General features: G+C 34.0%; 1 protein-coding gene across 5 annotated transcripts in view; it reads right to left on the reverse strand.

The window, feature by feature from the left end:
• MMS22L (MMS22 like, DNA repair protein) overlaps positions 1–25,415 on the reverse strand; it is a 160,577-nt gene that overhangs the window by 57,816 nt on the left and 77,346 nt on the right. The gene's annotated exons all lie outside the window — the stretch shown is intronic.

Genomic DNA, 25,415 nt, shown 5'->3' on the forward strand with positions numbered 1-25,415 from the left:
TTCATGCGGGAGACTTGGGTTCAATTCCTGGACCATGCACCACCACCACCACCCACCCCTCGCCCCCCTCAAAAAAGGATAACCAGACTAACAGAAATAACAGCATAATCACACCTGTTTATAACTTCTAATTTAACATAGAGTTAGGGGAGAGGAAGAAGGGATAAAAAAAAAACTGTCAGGAAAGGCATCCTTCAAACTGTTTCCTAAAGTACATGTAAAAGGCAGCAGGGAGGTGAACCCATGTTAAAAGAGGGGGTTCTCATCTGCAAAGGGAGACTTACCAGACAAAAAAGATTTTAAGCTTTCAAAGAGCCATTCACACTTTCAAAATGCCTAGTTTTGTTGTAGGACACATGAGTTCCAAGAATAAGGATCATTTAAGGAAAATCTACTTTATTTTTCTACCTGTTCGACACAGAATACCAACATCAAACATATGCTTAGACATTTTGTGTACATTATTTTTACTTTCACTAAATTTTATTCAGTTCTTTTTGCTTTCATATTGTATTAATAACTCATATTTTGTTTGGGAATCTATAAAAGGAAGTCTCACCCAGCTTAAAGTATCACCTTGCGGTACTTGTGTAATGTGGGTGAAAGTGCTTTGGTTCACAAGAATTTAGGAATCACTTTATTAAGGGTAAAGACCCAAACATTTTTTAGTTCAAATCTCTATAACAGGTAAACCAGGGCTAAATTCCACTTGTGAGCATTTTCTCCTAATTGGTGGTAATAAATTCCTAAAAAGAAAGGGTCTAATGGCAATGTGGACTGATTGTTAACTACAGCAACCCAAATGTTCCTGTCACAGTGAAATCTGCTCTATAATTCTCTTTAATGGACTAGGTGTATCGATAAATATTGAAAATGTCCAGTTTCTGTTTTCTCTTTCCATCTAAATCAAATCCAATTTTATGTCAACAGATTGTACCAATATATAATTACAATAGCTAATGCATTGGGCAAGTGGTGTTCTTTGATAAATAATTTTTCTAAAACCTCTTAAGCATTCTGCATCCTCAATATTTCTCTCACACTCAAAAAGCACAGTAAATTACATAAGTAGACACTACTGACCACTGCCAATGATAATGAATCTAAAAACCTCAACATCAGCTCCAAAAGTGACTATTTTCTTTTCATATCAAAACACAGTCAAGCAAAGCGTAAAAAAGAAAATACCTAGGGATGTCTTAGAAGAACTTTCTTCATCAAAAACAACCAAACTCTAACAGAAATAATAGCTGAGTTGCCATCCTAATATAGCACTGAAAATGAGGTACATAAATAAGCTTTAGGAGTATGTAAACCTCTTGACATTACATGTTAATATTTGTGCACATGTAAATGTATATATTTTTATAAGAAAGACACCATATCTTTCATGAGAATTTCAAATGAGTCTATCCCAAATGAATGAAATCCACTAATCAGATCCCATCCCTTTTCTTCTATCTTTTCCCATTTTATATCTTCTAAGTACAAGCTAAATGTTTCCTCTTGATTTCTCAAGCTGACTCTTCTCTTTTTTACCCACTCACTTTGCATACCATCCTCAAAAACCCAGATGTAACCTCTATGTACCAAAAGCACTAACTTAGAAAGGATTGATCTGAAATTCTTTCCAGAAAAATCAGTGCCTCATCCACGTACAAAAGCAATCATCAAAAAGAAATAAAACTTGCTTAGCAACAAACTTTTAACTTAACAGTCAATTAACTTCTTAATTTTAAATTATGTTTATTCTACATACTTGGTTACATACACATTTCTCTCTACCTCTTTTACCATAGATCTTTAAAAGGGAGGAAAAGAGAGAGAAGAGGAAAAATTTTCCTTAAAGATTACCCATTGAGTCAGTTATCATAAAGCTCCATTATTAGGGCTGAGAATCCCAAAGGCTTTTGTTATATCGCTAATTTATTTTGCAAGCCTTCAACAAATGAGCTGATTTATCTGATTCTGCATGCTTGGGGTTTGATATATGCTACTTGTACATGACGGGCTTCAACTGCGTAGTACCACTGAAACCATGTATCTGCACATCTAAACATTTCCTGATATAAAAAAAAACTCACATATATGGCAGGATAAGAAATGTTAAAGTATTGAATAAAAGATCTGTGACATCTCATAGAATGGGAGCAAAATACAGGAAGATAACCAATTGATTATGAATGTCCAAAAGTGCTACAGGTACAGACAGAAAGCTAAATAAGGGGAAGGATTAAAACTGGAAAAAGCCATGCTTACAGCAACAAAGTAGCAGGGTTTTGTTAGAATCCTGTGCATTTTAACCGGAAATGGGAAAAGCTAATTTACTTTCAACAAGAAAAGTGAATATAGTTTTATGATCACAAAAGAAATCAATTTGAAAATAGTCTCCATTGCTTACAAATGCCAGAAGTTAACCCCTAAAATTTACTCTTATGGAAAAATAAAAGTTTATATTGACAATTGCTATGGTTTACCATTAAAAACCTTTGCTAAACCTTTATAAGAGAATAACTTTCGAGAATACAGAAACAAACAAAAATGGTAATCATATGTAAAACTGCTTTCTTTTTAGAAATGATAATCAGTTGAAACCCACCTGTCAAAAAGATTCTGAAAGGAGGGTATATTCTACATATGTGAATAACAAGGTAATTCCAAATTCCCAGAAACCCAAATTCTTCTTCTTTATGAAGGTATACATTGAGTTAAAAAGTTTTGTTCTTATAATCTATCAGCTTTTAGAATGTGAAGTTACATTAGGCTGCAATCACTCCCTAGCTCCTTCCTTCCCAGCATTTGGTAATATAGTCAGTAGAGCTAATTTTCTGTCATTCAGGAAAAACTGTTGGATTGCTAAACTTGTATCATCATCACCTCTGAAACACAGTAAAAATCACTGTTAGAACCAATGGTTTATTAGATCGAACCCTCCATCAACAATGTCAACTCTGCCTGGTTGTGTTAACAGGAAAATGTTTTACGAGTTCCACGACTGGGCATCAATTTAACTTCCAGCACCAGCTACGCTGTAAAACCGTGAACGTAATTTATATGGTGACCTGCGTGTGTGGGAAGCAATATCTAGGTGAAACTTCTCACAGTCTGACAAAATGCTTTGATTTGCACCATTCAGATGATTGAGCAAAAAAGAGTTTACGCAATCACCACCAATAGCCTTTATCTCCAAATGCACTAAAAATTTATTACTCTATGAGTGCAACCCATTGCTTTACAGCCAGGTTTGATAGAATAGGAATGATTGGATAAATATTACATTTTCAACTGGTACACATCTTGTCCATTAGGTTTAAATATTGGACAAGCTACGTGTTTAAGATAAACATCAGTCTTAGGTGATTCCATCACACAGTACATTTCGAAAGCCTACAAATGTTTCCATAGTAACATTTTTGTGATTATATATAGCTGCGGATACATGTTCATTCCAAATTAGGAGAAAGTAAACTGAGGGGCCACTGAACTCTTCTTTAACAACCTACCTTTGTCTTTTACTTAGCACTAAATATAGTACACCGTATTTACACAACTATTGCTGTGTATGAAGAATCAAATAATCACTCAAGCTGGATGGGACATAAATATATAGCTCAGCTCTCCATCCATAGATAACAGTTCACTAGTCAGGCCTCTCAAAGAATTTTAAACTAGCCTAGATTTCATACTCATGGCTTTCCAGTAGCTATTGCTGTGCACTAAGAAAAGTGTATTTTAACTGGCAACCTCTCTAACCACATGCCCCAGATCATGCACTTTTAAAAACGACAATAGATGTTTCTGATACATAGATGCTGAGCAAAACTATCATGTTTAATCAAACGTAATTTTTAAGGATCTGTTTTAGCATCATGGGAGGGATCCTACACATATATTTTCTATACCTTTAAGTTCCTAAGCGACTACAGTTGCCTTGACTAACATGATTAACTCATTGTTACTTTCCATCGTATTCTAATTTGGTTTGAATTATATACGACAATGTAAATATTAGCTCCAGTTTAGGGATGAAAAAATGGACTCAGGGAAACAAAATGACCCGACCAATAAGAAACAGAATTGGAATTCTAACTCCAGTCTAACTCCAAAATACTTTCCACTATAAATCATTCAGAGGATTTTTGTTCCAGTTAAGACTACCATAATTAAAATCCTGTATTTGAAGGATTTCTTATGCCTAATAATACTGTAAGGTAGAAATGTGAGCACATATGGGATTACTTTTATCAGGTATATCTTTATAACACTTAGTCCTAATCACCAGCCTTTATTCATTGGAGAAAATACTATTACTGATCAAGGAATCATCAGGTAAAAAGACAATCATTAGCTATTAGCAATGGCTGTTGACACCTATTACCAATTAAGGTTTCTAGCCTTGTTTTCATATATTTTGTCTGCCACATTGAAAAATAATTTGTTTGCAAATGGATATAAAGCAAAAACTTACTATTTAGGAACAAATCATCCTATATTTCACATACAAAAGCCATTTGTTGTTACAGCACTACCAGAAGAGACTTAAGCATTTAACTTGGAATGTCAAGCTAGATCTTTTAAGCTATTTTTCTTATCTTGTTCTTCAAAATTCGAAGCTAGAAAATCCCACTTGACTAGAAGGCAAAAAAAAAAAAAAGAGAAGGTTGTCCTTTCTAGGGTTAAAAAATGCTTTGTAAGATTTTAGTTAAGATTAACCTTTTGCTCACAATAGGACTGGTTGTTGGTTTTATTTATTAATTTTTTTCACTGTCTTTAACTCAGGTAAAAATCAATATAGAGTGAGACAAAGGGCTCTAGATGGCCTGGCTACACTAGCTTTTGGTTTGGCCCCTGCACAATTCTACAACATGCTGAGGCTGGGAAGGATTAGCCTGCTTGTGTTGAGTAAACCGATGATACTCAATAAACAGTTTCTGTTGTAAACCCCTTAGGATGTGCAAAGCCACACTAGTTGGCAATAGACCAGATAAGCTGCAGAACCAGCTGTAATCTCATTTAGACCTGAGCTGATCCTCCTGTCCTTTCATTCCGAAGGATCAAAGCAAACCACTGAGGAGGCAGCTGTATTATAGCAGCTCTGCTTGCTGGATGCAGCAAACATTTCATAAATTCCACTCCTTGAAGCAAGTCTCTACTTAATCTACCCAGAGCTGGGACAATCAATGAATTTCTGAATTCGTTAGACTGCGTATTATAGGGTAACCATTTTCTCTTTGGAGAAATGTGATGATTGCACACCAACTTCAGAAAGCAGCTATTTCTAACCATTTTTTTTTCCTGGAAGGGCCTACAATTTTCCTCAATACTGAGTAAAAATGTTTTTAAATTACTTAGCTCATTATCTTTAACGCATATTAACAAGGAAACAGTGCATGATGCTAAATTCCTCCAGATGTAGTTGCTGACTTCCCATGCTCAGTGAATGGGGGTGGAGATGTCAAACCTTACTGTATATGACACAGACCAAATACTGACCAAAATGATGTCCAAAACAAAGTTAGAGAAAAAGTCTCTGCAATTAATTAGAGAATACAATTCATACATTAATATGTAACTTTTCCACAAAGTAGAGCACAACTTTTAAGGTGTTCCAAACTGACAGTATTAAAGTATTTCAAAAAGTACAAAGTACTTTCTACCCTTTCAAATAGGCACATGAGCAGCAATTTCAGAAACAGTGCTTGAGTATCACATTTTATTGGAAATTTCCTTTAATAGAAACCTAAATTTCAGGATACAAAGCTTTAGAAACCACCACTCCCACATTTAAGAGAATTTAAATTGAATATACAAAGGGCACTGCAGAGGAGGTAAGGTGTCATATCACAGATCACTCTAAATAGTAAATGCGAATGAAATGAAAGAAAACAGATGCATAGAGTTATATAACATCAGTACTTCAAAAGAATCAAAGAATAATTTAATGCTAAATGTCAATAGTTGAGAGAGGCCTCAGGAAATATAGTCAGGTAATAGGCAAACTTTCTGTAAATATTTAGGCTTAGTGGGCCACATGTGTCTGTATAGGTGTTGTTTCATAACCCTTTAAAATGTAAAAACCATCCTTAAGTAAAGGGTTATTAAAAAAACAAAACAAAACAGGCGATGGGCCAGATCTGGCCAGCAGTGCTCCAGTTTGCCAATCTCTTCTTGTCCAAGCAATTCATTCTACAGAGACCTTCAGGAACATGAGTTGTTTCTAAATAGTCAAATAATTAATCAGCAAGTGTCAGCACTAGAATTTAGATCCTCTCATTCTCACTGTGGTGTTCCTCTACTGCTCCCAACGTTCTGCCCAACACTACTTCTGTAAGAAAAGGCACAACAGTTCTAACGTATTTCAGAAACATCTGAAACAGGTAAGCAAGCAGGAATGCCTAGGACTTGTGAATCTAATAAGCATACTAAAATGATCACATTAACTGACCTAATCATTTCCAATCTAACAAATGCTACATTTAACGATTCACCTCTCTCCAGTCCATTCTTCATACATAAAAGGTCCCATTTAACATAATCACATAATAACATCAAAGTTAGTAAATATCGAAACCCTAACTCTTCTAATATTTGCAAAATCCAGATCTTTGTAATAATAACACCTCGATAGGGAGCTGCAAAACTGTGTAATTATACTTTAATTGTATTGTGAGGCATGCATTAATCACAAAGTTTAAGTACCAAGGATAGAATTATAATAATTCTGTAAAACAAATTTAAGCTAGCTAAGTAGGTCAGAACCACTAACATGCAACAGGAGACCTCTGGGAATTTATCAGTTAATGGCTATTTATGTGCAAATGAGTGCCCTCCAACCCTCCAAAATCCTGTGTAGCTGAAGGGTATTTCTGTTAACCAGGAGCACTGCTTAACTGCAGAGGCATAAATTAAACCATTTTATTGGAATGATTTTTAATTCCTCCACTTTCCCCTCACCACAATCTTTCCTACCTTTCTAGAAGCACAATTTACAGTACATATTTAAGAGGAGAAAAAACGATTGCTGGAGAATTTTTGAAACTGGCCTCTCCCTAACCCCACATCTACTTATACACTAGATCTTCAGTAAAATTAAAGGGAACCATTTCTTACACTTCACTATCTCTAAAGACTTACAATGTTACAAAACATAAAGTTTCAGTATAAGCACTACATTAGTCCACTTTCAATAATAAAAATAACAAAATAAAATTGTTTTATTTCCTTAGCCTCTTATCTTGCAGAAGACAAAGAAATTCAAGAGCTTTCATCTATCAACATTTTCGCTATAATAATCAAGCCATATACCTATCAAAGGCATTCTTTGAGCAGAGAAAAAACATTTTTATTTTTGTTAAAGAACTCCACCTAAGCACTTCATTTCTGACTTGCCTCAAAAGAAAAGTTAAGCATTTGGGCTTTTTTTGAAGGGAGTGGGGGAAAAGCAACATAAAATTTTTCAACGTGACATAAACATGGTTAAAAGAGATCATTAAACAGGCATTATCAGGACGGCACTGAATAGAGGTGGCATAATAAGTTTGCACTTTGGGTGGAATAAGTTATCTAAAATTACTGTTTTTAAAGATTTAATACAGTAGTAATTTAAAAGTTTTAAACTGGGCTAATATTTGCCTTGGCACTCTTTGTTTCCCATCATTAACTAAAAATTAAAATATAACAATGTTAAGTTAAAGACAAAATAAGCCATATAATAACTTTAAAATTTCAATATTTTATAATACAGGTAAGATCTCAGCACTTTAAGCCACAATCAATAAATGAAATGTTTTATAACAATTTCGTATTTTAAAACAGATGTAATAAAATTTGTGACAAATTCCTTCAAAAATATAAAAAATTCCTCTCATCTTTCCATAATTGAATTTCCCCAAATTGTAAGTAAATTATATCAGAGCAAATGACTACATCAAGTTTGCCTCTGATTAGTATGCTTTGGAAACATACGACTACTCCTGGATTCAGAGAGCAATCTTCAAAGGCGTCAAGTGTACTACTGATCAACTATGCTTGCATATGAAAGAGGGAACAAAAGATCCCAACCTAATGTCATGTGCTATACTTAAATGTATAATACATATAACATAGAAATTAAGATGCATTTCTGATCTGAAAGTCTCATTTCATTACAACAGTGTGCTTCTAGGATGAAAAATATTAACCACAAAAGATAAATTATCACAGAAATGTAACCATCTGTTAAAGGTCATCACCCTATTTCAAAAGGAAACTCCCAGAGCTGTAAAATAAAGGGTTCACTTGAGGCTTCCCCCTCTCTTTGGCTAGGAGCAATAGTCTTCAGTCTTCCAGCCACAGGCAGATTCTCAATCAAATATTTGTGCAGCAAACATGCTCTAAAACTTAACCCTGATTAGCGATAAACAGGACCTTCTCTTAGTGAAGAGACAACAGATACATAGTCAATTTACTGAAGGAGTATTAAAATCAAGAGGTATGGCCTACATTCGAACTATCTCCTGCAAAATGTCATAAAAAGTTACCAACCTCTGCATTCTTATGACTAAAATGGGAGCTGGAATAACAAAATACTAAAGTTTTGATGTTCTTAGGGTCACACACCAATGAGAGAGAAATCTTAGGGCCACAGGAGCCCTAAGTGAAAAATCAGGGTGGAAGAAGTAGCCCAATACTTCAAAAGGTGTATTTAAGAATATGAAATTTGGTTAACCTAAGTCAGAATTTCTAAAATTTTTCTAATTGCTCAAAAATGTTGCTTAAATATTATTGCCTAACTATTTAACAGCAGTATGGGCCATCAGATCACCCCCCTTTCCCTTCCTTCCTCTATTCATTACTCCCCCTGTCCTGGCTTCCAGACTTCTGCTCTCTCCTACCTTTTTCTATTTTTTAAATTACTTTTGCATTTTTGTATATATATTTTTAAATTACTAGCTTTTATTAAAACGATGGCCCCCTACCTGGTTTCCTTGTTTAACATTTCCTTTTAATTCATCATGCGTATCACTGCCAAAACCATCTATATAATTATCATTCATTCATTGAACAAAAACTTACTAAGCAACACTGTATGCCAGGCACTTCAGCTGTGTGCCTACTGCTGAAGACACAAATACGAACAAGATGAATTCCTTGCCCTCAAGAAGTATCAATCTAGTGAAGGAGATGGGCCAAAAAAGATGACATTTCAAGTGATAAATGCCCTGGGTGTTACAAACATGAACAGGATGCAAAAGGGAGGAAGACACTAGCTGCTCTGCCTGGGGAACCTGGAAACCGTTCCCAGGGCAAGCTGCATATTTCACCTACACCTGAAGGGAAATAAGCCTTCCACAAAGAAAATGAACAAAGAATATTTTAGGCAGGGAGATTAGGAGGAAAGTACCAGATGAGATCTTTCTCTCAAAGAGTTTAAGAGTCAATGGGGGGGGGGGGGGGCAATGGGGTGTGGAGAGTGGTAGACAAGTGCATGGTATACTCAAAACTGCTTTCATGCTGTTATCCCTCTACTTAGAACTTAGGATTCCTGATTTCCTCTCCTCACCCAGGATTCTGACCTAATTTCAATGCTCTTCACAATTTGATGTCATTTTTTTTTTTTTTAACTAAAGCACATATCCTCTGCTTTCTCATCACTCCAAGAATCCATTTTACTCATTTCATCTTCCAGTTCTTAGGTCATTCTCTTGTTCTCACATTTTCACTCCTAAAAAAATATTGCCATTCTTCTATCCCATCTCTTTTAAAAGGCCTTTCCTATCCCTCCTCCTGACATAGCTTTACCTTCCTTATGTGAATTCTACTTTTCCTTCAATACCCAAATGCCATCTATTTCAAAATATCCTTCCTAATCTTCTTGTTTCATATCTCCTTCTTTCCTCCTTTCTTCTACTGATGAATTCCCATCTTATAGCATTCTTATTCTATTAAAATATAATTAATTACATTAATTTATTAAAAACTTACTACTTTCCACTTTGAACTAGTTGTATACATGTACCATTTACTAAAAAATAATTTCCCTAAGAACAGAATCTATATCTTTATTTTTGTCCACACCAACAAGAATCTTGTACTAGTAAAGCTCAGAAAACATTACTGAATGATTCCATTTACTGAATTCCTATGGCATCACATTAATAATTTTTTGTATTGTGTGCAGTATCTTGTCTTTCCAACCAGATAATATCTGGTGCTCTCTCATGAGATCTTTCTCTCAAAGAGTTTAAGATTCAACGGGGGGCGGGGTGTGGAGAGTGGCAGAAAAGTGCATGGTATACTCAAAAAACTGCTTTCATCCTGTTATCCCTCTACTTAGAATTTAGGATTCTGGATTTCCTCTCCTCACCCAGGATTCTGACCTAATTTCAATGCTCCTCACAATCTGATGTCATCTTTTTTTTTTTACTAAAGCACATATCCTCCCACACAGTACCAGTTAGTAGGACAAGTTCATAAAAAACATCCAAAAAATACTCACCAAGGTACTCTTTCACCCAAACCAACCTACCTAGTTATAATTTATTTATAATCTTTCCTTCAAATCTCCCCACCCCCACCCAAAGACAGGCATATGAAATATTCAAACTGCCTCAGTCTGCTTCTCCAAATAAATTTAATTAATCTTAAATCAGTGGTCTCCTAAAATAGATGTCAATACTCACAAGAACATACAAGAACTTAGGTGAATAAGAACAAGTAGTAATTTTAACCTATTTCTTTCACTTTAAAATTCAGTATTAAACAAAAATGGAAGAACTTAAAAAAAACGTTAATTAAAGATTCTATAACTACAGTGATTCTAAAATAAAAGATACTATGAGGAAGGATGTATATTAAAATATAATCTGGCTTCTTCCCTCATAATTATTCCAATGGAAAGAGATAAACTCACCTGTCCAAACTTTAAATGAGTTTATATATTTTAAATGATGCAGGTTCCTAGTGCCTACTAGTAAGTACTATTTTAGATGACAAATGAAAAATAGCACACAATGGACAAGACATGGTTGTATTAGCTCATATGGAACTAATGGAAAGATTGAACCATGTTTATTACATTTAAATTAAGCAAAATGCGCTTGTCTTCTATTATATCTTTCCACAAAATTTCTACTGTAGCAGAATTCTGAAATGACTAGACCTTTACTTTGATCTGATATATGTAATTCCTTAAACTTTGTAAACTATCATTTTACATGGGTTTCTGAAAAGAATGACTACAGAGATATAAAAATCCTGATGCATTTAATAGCTGGTTGTGACTTCATCATGAAGTCTACAAGGGCAGGAAACATTTTCATGTACCCTAGGACACTTGTTGACACAGTTCTGACACACAACATTTTTAAGAAATATTTATTGAATTACATTGGAATCCCTTTTAGGAAACCAAAAAACAGATGGTATTTCATAACCAACATGGAGAAAAACTGTTAAATGTTAAATACATATATGTATGTATACAAATATATATACACACACATACAAACACACACACATGTATGTGTCTGCCCACCTGCCCCACTGCCCTATGAGGCACTTGACAGCAAGGACCTGATTGTATACATCTCTATTATCTCCAACACCAGTACAAAATCTGCCACAGCAAGTACTTGATAAGCACTCACTATAAATGTGCTGACTGAAAAGTACACATATTTCTGTTTCATGCATAGGCACAAAATTAATACAGATAGAATTCTGTCCCAAGCCATAAGAAAAATAAGAGAGAGTGACAAGAGAAAGAAAGCAGAGTAATTTTTGTTTTTTACTTAAAGCATAAGTTGATTATTTTCATGGAATACAATGGAATTAAGAACAGAACTCTAACCAAAGGGAGAGATGCTTATTTGGTGCAAAATTTGTATTTTCGGTAGTACATTACCTAATTTAATTTGTATGGTCAGTTCAGTTGAAAACATAAATACTTCGAATCCTAAAGATGGCATGAGATCTTGTTGGTCTGTACAGGTTAGTATGATAACCTGCTATATCCCAGAATAATCTGGGCAGTGAATAAAGAAGTACTTGCCAAGTTCCCTTGGGGGACTTGGGAGTAAGGAAGAAATATTCAACTTCCCCATTTGGAGAATTCATGATATTCTCACAAGCAGTGGGGACAACCAAATCAATAGGCAGCACCCTCGATCTTGGGGACTGCCCCTATGAAACGTACTCCTGCAAAAGATAGTTTAAGCCTGTTGATAATTATTCCCAAGGGTCACCATTAGAGAACCTCTTTTGTGGCTCAGATGTGGCCTCTCTCTGTAAGCCAACTCAGCAGGTGAACTCACTGCCCTCTCCTCTACATGGTACATGACTCCCAGGGGTATAAATCTCTCTGGAAAGGTAGAACAGAACTCCAGGATGAGCCAGGACCTGGCATCAAGGGATGGAGAAAGCCCTCTTGACCAAAAGGGGGAAGAGAGAAATGAAACAAAATAAAGTTTCAGAAGCTGAGAGATTTCAAACAGAGTCAAGAGGTTACCCAGGAGGTTGTTCTTATGCATTATATAGGTATCCCTTTTTAGTTTTATGGTGTATTGGAGTAGCTGGAGGGAGTACCTAAAACTGTTGAGCTTGTGTTCCAACAGCCTTGATTCTTGAAAGCGACTATATAAAGATATAATGTTTACAATGTGACTGTGTGATTGTGAAAACCTTGTGTCGGATGCTCCTTTTATCAGGGTATGGACAGATGGGTAAAAAAATATGGATAAAAAATAAATAAATAATAGGAGGAATAAGGGGTAAAATAAATTGTGTAGATTGAAATACTAATAGTCAAGGAGGGGGAGGGGTAAGGGTATGGGATGCATGAGTTTTTTGTTTGTTTTTTTTTCCCCTTTTTATTTCTTTTCCTGGAGTGATGCAAATGTTCTAAAAAATGATCACGGTGATGAATACACAAAGATGTGATGATACTGCGTGCCATTAATTATATATCATGTATGCAATGTATGTGTGTGAAGATTTGTCAATAAAAATATTTTTTAAAAAAACCTGCTTAGGGCAGTGAGATGGTGGCTCAGTGGCAGAATTCTCTGGCCACCGGGATTCGATTCCTGGTGCCTGCCCATGTAAAAAACAAACAAAAACCTGATTATGGTAGGGCAGGGCCGTAGAGGAGAGAGGAAGGAGATGAAAGGACAATGGTGTTAATAATAAAGCACTGAAGTATATCCACACAAAAAAGAACAGAGCTCTAAAAATCAACTTAGAGTAGGAAACACTTGTCTCTTAAATTTACTTGTAATATACATTCTTTCACTCTACATCTCTGAAATTAATGGACAAACAGTAATGATAATAAAAGTAATCATCACCAGGCACTCTCTCCTAAGCACTTGATATGTATCATCTCTTTTCTTCAAATCAGTTCTTCAATATGTATCATTACATACATCTTACAGATTAGGAAAATTAAGGTTCCAAGAAGTTACATTACTCACTGAAGATTAAACTGAAAGGAGGTGGCAGAGTCAGGATTCAAATTCACATTTGCAACTTGTGAAATACATGACATTATTTTTTACTATAAGTAAAAGACATTATTCCATATATGATCCACACATACTAAATGACTTAAGTGGAAATTTGCTCCACCGGTCTTAATACTAGATATGTATTAATAACTCACAAAAATTAAAGATAGTTAATATCCAAGTTAAATAAGCCAAGCAACCCAAATTTTCAAACACGTAGGATTTGGAAATCAGATAGGCACAAGAGCCAAGCCACCTTAAAATGATGATAGTGCCTAAATATTCACTGGTATTAAATAAACTAAGGTTTATTATGCAAGATACTATTTAGCCTTAAAGGATTTGTGTGTGCTACAGAGAGATGTCTTTGATATCTTATTCAGTGAAAAGAGGAAGCTGTAGAAATTCCCATAGTATAGCCCCACCTTTGTTTCCCATCTTCCTCTTCAACTAAAAGGTAGCAGGAAAAAGAGTGAATAAAAGAAGCAGCAGCAGGTAGCAGGTAAGTATTTTTCAAAGGGTTAATAGTGGTTCCTGGCCAGGGGTGGGGGTGTTAAGAAGAGAATAACTTTCATTTTTCTACATATTATTTAAATTCTTTACAGATACACGAATTTTGATAATACCAAAATATAAAAAAGCATTAAAAACTTTCTCTATAGAGCCTTCAAATATTTTATTTTGTATTTGATATTAATAATCAGAAGGGCTTAAAAAATATATTTGTCAACTATACTGACAAATACAGAAAAAAAGTTTTTTCTCTAATTCTGGGAGATGAAAGTTTACTAACACTTTTAACTGCCATTTCCACCCAAACTTTTGAAGCTTTCTATCTCTTCTGCTTTCAACATAGAAAACTACAGTTTTGTTCTAATGGGAAAAAACTTTTTTTTTCCCTGCTCTAAGGTTTTCTACTAGTTAAACAGCTGCAAGTTGGATGTATGCAGGTAAGTATGTATGTGTCTATGTATAAACCCTGCATATAATTAAACTATGGCTCCCAACTTTTTTAGAGCTACATCTAAAGTTTTATATTTCAAATCAAATTAAATAGCACTTTCCCTTTGTAATCAAACAGTCCAGATCAAAGTACCATTTACAAACGATGCTAACTGTAAATGGCACCTGTGGAGTTGGGCAGTGCAAAACCTGCACAACAGTACTCAAGAGCACTGCCAGAACACATATAAGCACCTTCACTACACTTTCGCATCTAATGATGAAAAACTCAAAACGCATAAATTTTCAACAATAACTAACGGCAAATTATAGCATATTTATACAACAGAATATTATGAAGCCACCAAAAATAACTTTGCAGATGTCACTGAAATGAAAAGCCGCTGATAATATATTAAGTGAAAAGAAACAGGTCACTAAACAGCATATGATCCAATTTTTGGTTTAAAAAAATGTATATAAATAGAAAAGGGCTGGAAAGACATAAAACATCAACAGTATTTTACACATTATGCCAAAATATGTTTTTGCTTATCTACAATTATTAAGTTTCCACCACAAATATGTAATAATAACTTGAGTGATTTATCTAAAAATTACAACAGTAGGACTAAAATAAACAAGAAGTCTTATAGAACATGGATGTTGTTGTTTTTTTAACTACATGACTTGTGGGTGAAGCATTTCCCTTCTACACCACCTCTTCCAAATTTATGCAGCATAAGCTACATAATAAGGGGTGTTTTTTTGTTTTGTATTTTTATCAGGTGCCTTTCAAACTGTGCAAATACTGTAGCTGGTGGTCTGCTGTTAGGTTTTGAAGATTAATTGTTAGTAAAGTGCTGCTATTTCTAAAAATGCATATTTGAGAAATCAACCAACCCAAATGGAGCCCCCTGAAAGAATACTACTTTAAGAAGGTTTTCTTGCCTGGACAGTTTCACTTCATAAATGGATTAACCCTTGGTTCACTAGAAAATTCTGGAAGAACCAATATCCCAATAATGATGTGTTTTTAATAAATTTACTAGTAAGTATGTTCGAAAATATCTTTTTCTTTCTTTCTTCTTGGGATAGCTTTCTACTACCTCAGTGCCTCAGATTCCCAGAAACCCACAGAGGAAGCTCTTCTTTTCATTATCTTTCACTGGTTTCCAGGAAATTGTCAGTAGGAGGCAGCAAGGGCTGACTGTGGCAACAGTGGCGGCTCTAACTCTGCACAGTAGTTAGCTGCTGGCTTCATTCTTCTGTCATTATATAAGCAAGATGACACTGTTCTCTAATCCAGCCAAAGCTGATAAGTACCATCAACCTGTCACTTCCTACATTTCAAATTCTAACATCACAGCATCAAAGAGTTTTTACATTTCGATTTCTTTTGCTGGCAGCAGCCGGTAGCCTCTCATTCTCCCACGGTGTTCTAATGCTGCATTTGCACACCGGGGTTACTCCCAGACTGAATAGCAGGTCATCCCCTGCTCACTGAGCTCATCTGTGGCCCATGTGCTAGGCAATTTAGATCCAATCAGCCCTTATTTAGCTCAAGAGTAATGAGCAGCATAGTGACACAGACTTAAGCCTGACCCTCAGGACACTGCTCATCAAGCAGTAAAACTGTGACAAAATCATTCATCTTCCACCCGCTGGCAAGAAATAATACTCGCACTCACTGTATTACTTTTCAAGATAAAAAAAAAAAAAAAAGTCCTGAATTTTCATGATGTGAGACATTAATTTGCAGAAAGCTGAATTCCCTTAAACCCCCCTGTTGCTATGAGCTCACCAGGGGGAAATAGGCCTTAGGAGACTGAAATGGAATAAAGAAAATTGCTCCAGCTTTCTTTTCATTTTAAATAAGCCTTAAATCTGACAAGAGATATCCTAAAGAGAGAAAAATATATATCTTGTAAGGTAAAGAAGAAACAATTGAAATTATGAGTTTCAAATGCTAGTTTCACTCCTTATGTTTGTTCTCAATTTTGTTACAAGATGAATAAATAAAATTTGAATGATAGCAATTATTCACCCTTTTCACAAGGTAGTGGATAAAGGTGAGGAACAGTTCTTTATAGGAAACACACTGGCAAAAGTAAACTGGTATCATAAAACAAAATCGTACTCTCATGTTTTCTAAGACACATATCTTAAAGAAAATAACTTTAAGGTAATAATCACAAGATGGTAAGGATAGCTAGAAATATTTTAAAATTATAATAAATTAATTTTTTCTGGTTTTCAGTACCTTTTGGGGTCTTATTAACCCAAAATAATGACCAAGATAATTAAGAGATCAATTTTCTTCCCTTACTGATGCATCACAACATTAAAGAACAGGTTTGATAAGTTATTTTACTACACTTATTAAGGTAAAGGCTTAAATTATTTCTTGCTTCCTCTGAGTAGTTCCCTTTCATAATCAAAAGCCATGATGCCAATTTGTCTGAGTTTTGTGAGACTACATCAACTCTCCGAAATCACAATTTCAGGCATTTTTACCTATTCTATAGTTGAAGAAGAGTTAACTTTTGCAAACCTACCCTAAAAATGGGATTTACACATCTTCATTATATTATGATAACATGTCTTTGGTTTAAGAAACACAGCCCTGTGTGGTGCCATGAAAGAATACAACAGTCATGCCTTCCTACAAATTCATGCTGAATTTCATGTAAAGGTCAAACATCTGGGTGGTCCAAATATCTATAGTGAACCATGGGATTCAGAAAGAGTACCACAGTAACAAAAATAAGATTGGGGAAAGTAGCTTTTGCCTCACCCCAACATCATTTGATTTGCTAAAAAGAAATATTTCAGTGCTTGGTAGAGAAAATAATAGTGGCATTTCTATTCCCTAAAGAACTGAGCTGATCAACTTTCAAAAGAATGAAATGCTTTCCTAACAGAGCATATTCTTTTTGTCCTCGGCCCATTATCCAACTGTTCTTTAGGCAATTTTACTTTCAGTTTTTTCCCCACCTTTATCTTCCCTCTTTTCCTCTCTAATCTTAAAACATGGATTTACTGCTACAACCCAGAAAAATCAGAATTTCATCCACTTCAAAGCTTGGAAACAATTATGAATAAAAAAAAAGAAATCATAAAGGTCTGTTCATCTACTTCTTGAAAGTAAGAGTAATCTTGAAAAAAAACTAATATAATCTTTCATTTCCTAATTTTCCTTAATTTTGAAAGTAATACTTAGGAATTGAATGAAATATTGATCTGACCTAGGCTGTAACAGGAGATCACAAGAACGGGGGCATAGTAAATTAAAAAAAAATAGAATATTAAAGAGGAGAGAAAGAATCCTTAGCAGCTTTAGTATCTTTCCTTTGTACCCAGTACTCTGAGTTTCAAAATGCTTTTTTGACAGATTATTTTCTTACATTGTACTTGGGTCACTCAGAAAACCCGTTCAGTATGAAAACTTTAGTTTGGGAGAATCTTTTTACTTTATTTTGTTGATAATTTCCTCCTGGCCACTTTCTCAGTTCACTCTTCAAAATAATCTTGCTTCCAATCTAAGTCAAATATTGAGAACTCTATTTTTAGATTCAATGTGTTCATGCAGACCCAGCCTTAATGGACAGTCCTCAAAACTCTCAAAAACAAAGCAAAAGCTTTTACTCCACCTGTTTCCATTCTCCAGTAGGCATATAGCTTGGTGATAAAGAATTGGAAAAATAAAATAACAAAAATAGTCCAAAAAACAAAACAAAAATCACATTTTTACTTATTAACTTTTCAACTGTATCAATAATCTTTCAATTAATTAGGAAAAACCACCCTACTGTCAACCTGTGGCAGTCCCTTCTGCCCAATGGTGCTTAGGAGGCAATAAACACAAAGTGAAATTCAGATTATATATGATATCATATACGGATTACACAGTCTTCTGCTTTCATATAGATACTGGCAAGAGCTATTAGATAAGCAGGTAAAGGTGGGACAGGTATAGATTATTGTCAGGTAATGCTGAAAGGTTGAAATAGTAAAAAATAAAATGGTTTTTAAAAAAGTGATGGTTTTTATCTAAATTTCTTTTTTCTTTATGTTTTTTTCCTGGTCTGTCTTTCATGTAATAGCTGTATGCATGAATACAACATATGCTTCATCTTGTTCACTGATATATCCAAACTGCCTATTAAATAAGGCCTGCTATATCATAGTAGGTACTCAATAAAAATGTTAGTTGAACTTGCTGAATAAATCTCTTTTTTTTTTTTTGCATGAACATGAATCCTCAGTAAATAATCACATCACAAAGTAGAAAGCAATAAAGGACATTAGTGAACTCAAAGTGTTAAGGATATTCAAAAGGAAGAGAGATTATCTAAGATTAAGAAAACAGGGACAAGCTAACAGTTCAGAGAATCTTGAAATGAAGGGTAATACTGGTTACACAAAAAAGAAGAAAAGACAAATGAAGAAAACCAGCATTTATCATGTGCTTATTATGGCCCATGCTTTAGAAAGCTACATCATCTATTACACAGTATCTGAGAGATATTTCTGCTGTCTATGGTAATCACTCACTATATGTGACAACTGAGCACTTGAGACACAGCTAGCATGAGGGAGGGATTAAACTTTTATTTTAATTATTTTAAATTTAAATTGCTACACATAGTGACTACTCTAATGGCCAGCAGAGAGCTAATTTAAGTAAATATTTGCAAAAATTCTATGAGGTAGGTATTATTTCATTTGATAAAGATGCAGTAGAAGTTTAGAAAAGGATAAATAACATCCCAAGACTGCATAGTTGGTAAATGGAGGAGGGGTGATTTGAACCCAGGTTTACTGACTCAAAAGCCCCTGCTTTTATACGAAGCTGATATAATAAAAATCATTAAACATTGCTAGGAGTTCCATAAGAAGCAGAGATTTAAAAAATAATAAATAAAGCACAGCAGTTTAGTGTGTAGCAGAAAATTCTGAGTTATACCTGAGCACAAATGTGTTTAGCCTGTACACTGCTTCCTTCCATATATGATACTCAGTTTCTGACGCCAGCTCTCTTCTCAACATTGAGAAGAGAAACTACCTTCACTTTCCCCCAAATTCCTCTAATTGTGTTTTTGACTGGTTTTTCTGCGTGTTTCTCTCTTTTTCTGTACTGTGGCACCTCACATCTATGTCTATCCTGACCAGCTCTACAATTTCTGACTTACGATCTTGATAATTAATTTCATTTTCTGCATGTGGAGAAACTGGAAACCTCATACACTGCAGTAGAGATGCACGCACAGCTGCTTTGAAAAACAATTTGGGAATTCCTCAAATGCTTAAACATAAAGTTATTGTGTCACTGAACTATTCCTCTTCTAGGTATGTATCTAAGAGAAATGAAAACATATGTCCACAAAAAACATGTGCACTAATGTTCATAGCAGCATTAATCAAATAGTCAAAAGGTGAAAACTCAAATGCCTATCAACCAATGAATGGATTATAAAATGTGGCATATACATAAATGGAACATTATTTGTTAATAAAAATAAATGAAGTACTGATACATGCTACTTGAATGAACCTCAAAACATTATGCCAAGTGAAAGAAGCCAGAGACAAAAGATTTCACTTGTATGATTCCACTTATATGAAATGACCAGAATTGGCAATCTATAAAGACAGAAAGTAGATTAGCAGTTGCTAGCATTTAGGGGGTAGGAGTGGGGATGGAGGGAAATGGGGAGTGATTGTTAAGAGGTATACGATTCCTTTTTGTGGTGATGACTGTACAACACTGTGAATATACTAAAACCCAATGGATTGCATGATATGTGAATTATATCTCAATAAAATTGATATATAGGTGAATTGTATGATATACGAACTATAGCTCAATAAAGCTATTAAAATAAAGAGATGGTGTGAGAAGAAAAGGCAATGCAGAGATTAGGTAAGCATTAATAATAGCCTAAAAATGGAGTTCTATAGTAAATATATTACTCAAAATTCAAGCCTAGTAAAGAGCAAATAAAATCAAATATATTAACTATTCTATACTAAACAAGACCAAATATACCAACTGTAAAATCTCAGGTGAAAGATATATGAATTATTTAATGATTTAAAAAAACTTTTTATCTTTTTATATAATCCCAAAATCAGAAAGCGAGCCCGGTCTCTGGTATGGCAGGTGAGAATTCTGCCTACTGAGCCACCATTGTACCAGCCAGACATCACTTTTAGTGAGCAACATATCTCAATTTGATTTATCAAATAAAAACTAGCAATAAATTTTTCCGTCAAGCATACTGATGTGCTCTCCCAACCCCCCAATATAATAAACAGAACACTCCCACAAAAATCTGCATCAAAGTGAAATTTAGAAGAACAATTTTTTAAAAAAAGCTGTTATGGAACAGCTGACTTTTTGGGTAAACGGATATACTAAGCAAACATGAATAACTGAATAATAATTCAATTATTTAAAAAATCATACCCAGTTTCAAATTTGTTTTGTTAGTAAATTGTCCTTCAGTAATTAAAAGCTGCAATCTGATCATTCTAATAGAATACCCAACAACAAAAGAAGGAAAAAGCTTGCATGCTGGCTGTCAAAAGTATTCTTTTTGCTTTTACTAAAAAAAATCATGTAAAGAATCTGGCTGGCAGCAGACATTAAAGGTGTATTTTTTTCTTGGTCTACCCTCTTCCCCTACCCAGGTAACCCCAATTCTTCCACCAAAGAAAAGAGAAAAAGAAAAATTTTTGTTTAAAATAAATGATACCATATCAATAAAGGTTAAGAAACTGTAACTATTAAGCATGGAAAATATTAAAAGAGAGTAATTCTACACCCATACCTTCATACATACACACACACACACACTAAATGACAAAACTGATATAAAACAAATAGATGATATGCTAGCCTCAGGGGAAAGAGAAAAACTGGATTTAAAAAATACATACTTCCAAAATATATTGTGAAGCCAGAGAAAAGAGTCTTAACTTTTAAGGAGCTGTATTTTTATACACAGAACAACAACAACAAAAAAGGTAACCATGCCTTTTGAAACTATTTCTTAGTCTCAAGATTTAATATTTCAGGCAAGTTCTCAACTGTCTTCAGACTTCTTTGAAACCAGGTTCTCTTGCTTAATACAAAATAGGATGTCAGTTGATCAATATCCATTTGGCTTAAATTCACAAGTCGACAACCTTCCTTAAGTGGTAGAACAAACAGGTGCAAAGCCTGAAAATTTATTATTTCTTTTTAAACTCCAAATGATATTTGCAGATGCCAAAAGGCATTTTGAAATCACTCACCCTTACTTCTGTAAAAATGAGAAAGGGGGATGGGGAGAAAGGAAAATCTCATGAGGCCTTGTATGTCAAGTTTTTGCCCAGAGCAAATTTTCATAGCTGTGTTATAAAACCCTGAAAATGGAGGTTTATAATGGAAATACTGACAGACCCTTAACTATAGCAGCATGAACGGATATAATTAAAGAAAAGCTTTTGGCTACACCTAACTCCACAAATGAAAGACTGCCATTTTTATATTAACATCAGATAATAGCAAGTGAGAACTAGAAATTTTATTCCAGAAAGGTAATGTGAAATGTTAAAGATGACTGCTAAAACTATTTGACATTCGAAGTTTTAAATACTGAGGCATTTAGTTATCATAACCAAGTCAGTATTTTCATAATGCTACTTAATCAGCAATAAAGAATGCTCTGGTGAGCCATCAGCTCCAGTTAGCAGAAAGTGGCGTATGAAGTTATTATTTCTTAACAGCCTAGAGGGAACTGCTTCTCCCTTTAATCAGTGATCTTAGTTCCTTCCCACCCATAATTTCTCAGTCATAAAGTTATAGTTATAAAACTATTACCAGTGCAACACATAATACACACACCTCGCACACATATTTATGCAAGGCTAGTACCTTATTCCCACCTGAAATCTGAAAACAGAAGAGATTGCTAAGGTAAAGTACTTCATTTTTACCTTTGTCAGGGATGCAGCCAGGAATAAATATCATCAATCTATGTAACCCATATTCCCTACCTAGACCAAAATCCAAAAGAATTTAGCTCTGTTCTTAACTTAAAAAAAAAAAAGCAAAAACAACCTATGCTTTAATTTTTAGTAAGTATCAAAAATGTTTTTAAACTTTCCTTACAAATAGTAGAGCATATACCTAAAAGACAGGAGGAGAACTGGATAAGGTCAATTATTCAACTGACTACGTGAAATATCAGATTTGGGGTTAAGAAAATAGGAACACATCTCCATGATAAAACACCTAGGGGTTTTTTTTGTTTGTTTTTTTGTTTTTCGGTAAGTTAAAACATCCTAAATGATCCGTAGGGCCCTTCCTCAAAAGAGTAAAATTAAAATCAGGTTTATCTTTACAACATCTGCCTTGGAAGTGCTAAAAATTGACACAGTATAGGATAACATGAAACTATCCAAGTCACAACCCCTCTTATTTTATACTGTAATTATTTTCATTGAATAGCTGCATGCAAATTACCATGCGAACCTTAGACATTCAAAGGACAGCAGTGCCTAAAATATGACAGCACTAATAAAGACTGCACATTACTGCACCATTCTTATTCAAACACTGACCTCATACTTCTAATGGTTAAAACTGCTCTGTAATTTTGCTAAGAGACACTAAATGATTTGATGTTCTTTTATAGCAACTGTTTTCAATCACATTGAGCAGTATAAGAAAACAAAGCCAAAAATACACATCTGTGCAAAGAATTGAATGTTATCAACATACACGTGTCATTTTTTATAGTCTAGTCCTGAAGATCAACAGATCCTCCCACCTGACGAGATTATAGCAAAGACCTACAAAGTCAAACCAGATCTAGTTAAAAGAAAATCCTAATACAGAAGGAAACTTACTTTCATCTTATGTAATGGACAGTTTTTATTATCGCCTCTTGATTTCTACCTCTATAATTATGAATAGTGACCTCATGGATTAAAAGATGCATTACGGCTTATTATGTACTTGCAATAACTTGAAATAGCTTTGGCTTTAATGCTAAAGGACTTCTACTAAATTGAATTTAGAGAGCAGAAATTTGTTTTTATTACAAGAAGTAAAATTTAGATGGTTGAAATGGGGAAATCACAACAGATAAAATGTCATTTACTTGTCTCCGTACATCTTTTTGTGATTTACTCTTTGCAAGTGATGTGCCATTAAAAAATATGTAAATTGTGAAATTATAAAAACAAGGTAACCAGAAGTTCCCAATAAGTAAGTACTACTAAGTAATACTTATAAGTTACTTTCTTAGTGTAGAAAACACTAAGAATTATATGGTAATAATTTTCAAATTTGTAGATTTCACTCATTAATTAACTTCTAATTTTAATAAAATGCAATAGTATGGTTAGTTTCTGGTTAATTACTTGTAAATTATTATAAAGAAAGTATAAGAAGGTAGCTGAGGGATAGTGGGTTTAGACTCCAAGTGTTTATTTAACTATTATTTTAGATAAGTCACAAAAACTCTCTGTTTCCATTTCTTCATCTATAAATAAGAATGATAGGGTTGTTAAAGAAATAAATGAGATATAATTTCTAAACTGTAAATTATATAACAATACAAGAATTATCCTTGATTTTTTAAACAGCCATTACTTTTGTTTTTTGTTTGTTTTCTTTTTAATCTAAGCAGTCACTACTTTTGAAGGGTAACTAAGAGATTACAGTTAGGTCAACAAAGAAAAATTAGTGAAGAATACAAAACAGAAAAAAAGCCTATTTCTTAATTTATTACTTTCTTGTATTTATGTCATTAAATTTCTACAACCTTCAAAATAAGTCTCATTTTCCCAATACCAAGTGCATCCACTAACATTTTTAACAAACTTCTGTATTTTATTTCTTATCTTCAGGATGCATTTTTTGTAAATACATTCCATGTGATTATATAAATATGGGAAAGGAGGTTTTCTCATATTCATTAGGGAAAGTAAAAGTTGGTGCAATTTTTTTTTTGTAGGAAATTTGGTAATATCCATCCACATTTAAAAGGCACACACTTGTTGGCACACCAAAATCTATTCTAAGAAACTACCTTAGAAAAATATTTCCATAAGTACAGAAAGATGCATATGTAAAGATGTTAAATAAAGCTCTGTTAAAAACAGTATTAATGACAAACAATATAAATTTCCATTATTTGGGGATTGATTAAATAAATTTTGCTGCATCCATATAGTGAAATACTACATGAAGCCTTTAAAAAGAATTAGGTGGGTTTCCAGGTATTAACATGGACAATTGTCTAGGAAATATTAAGAATAAAAGGAAAGTGCAGAACAAAGATCTTCTATTTTGTACTTAAAACTTATAAATGGGGGTGGGGATGGTTTCTAGAAGGATCTACAAGAAATCATTTTTACTTCTGCAGAAAATTAGAACAAGTTTTCTCCACCTTGACATTTAGACCAGATAACGTTTTCTCATAGGGGCTGTCCTACACACTGTAGCATGCTTACAAGTATAAACTGAAGAATAAAGTGTAAAGATTGAGAGAGGAACTTTACTTCTCTTACGCCTTATTTTACTATAGGAACATTTTACCATAACAATTTATTACATTTATAATTTAAATTTATATTACATTTAAAATTTTAACAACAAAAAGATTGCCGGAAAATTTTAAATAAAAAATTAAATTAGTAGTATTTATGGAATATGAATCTTAAAAAAAAAACTATGTAAGAAGCAATACAATTGTTAAGAAGGATTATAAGAGGAAGTTGTTCATCTTTAATGGAAAAGGCAGACAGATTCTGTCATTTTGTTTTCATAGCTCTCTCTTCCTAAAGTCAATACTCCCCCTTGTGGTGTAAGGCCTAAAAGTAAGGCCAATATAATCTGCCACCTCAATACCTGGGGGAAACCAGAAGGGCCTCAGATGGCCCATCCACAAGTTCCCCTCTCCACTCTGGTCCAATGGATAAATTCCTCTA

This window comes from Tamandua tetradactyla, chromosome 5, assembly GCF_023851605.1.
Source record: "Tamandua tetradactyla isolate mTamTet1 chromosome 5, mTamTet1.pri, whole genome shotgun sequence".
Classification (NCBI taxonomy): Eukaryota; Metazoa; Chordata; class Mammalia; order Pilosa; family Myrmecophagidae; genus Tamandua; species Tamandua tetradactyla.